Raw genomic sequence first — 285 nt, 5'->3', positions numbered from 1 at the left:
CAGAAATAAACCTAATTACACCCCCCCCACCATCAATCACTCACTCACTCACTCAAAAATATTTTTAAAAATCTGTAAAAAAAAAAAAAAAGAATGCAGAAATGATGACATTCTCAGATTAAGGGAAACTGTGAGATCTGTGGCCATTAGTTCTATTCTACAGAAATGTTACCAGAAACTTCTTTAGGCTAAAGGGAAATGATATGAAGGAAAACTGGAACTTCAGGAATGAAGGAAGAGCCACAGAAATGGTAAATATCTGGTTAAATCTAATAATAATAATAT

Source organism: Camelus ferus, chromosome 1 (genome assembly GCF_009834535.1).
Source record: "Camelus ferus isolate YT-003-E chromosome 1, BCGSAC_Cfer_1.0, whole genome shotgun sequence".
NCBI classification, from domain to species: Eukaryota; Metazoa; Chordata; class Mammalia; order Artiodactyla; family Camelidae; genus Camelus; species Camelus ferus.
The sequence above is the reverse complement of the archived record's forward strand: the minus strand, read 5'-3'. Positions refer to the sequence as shown.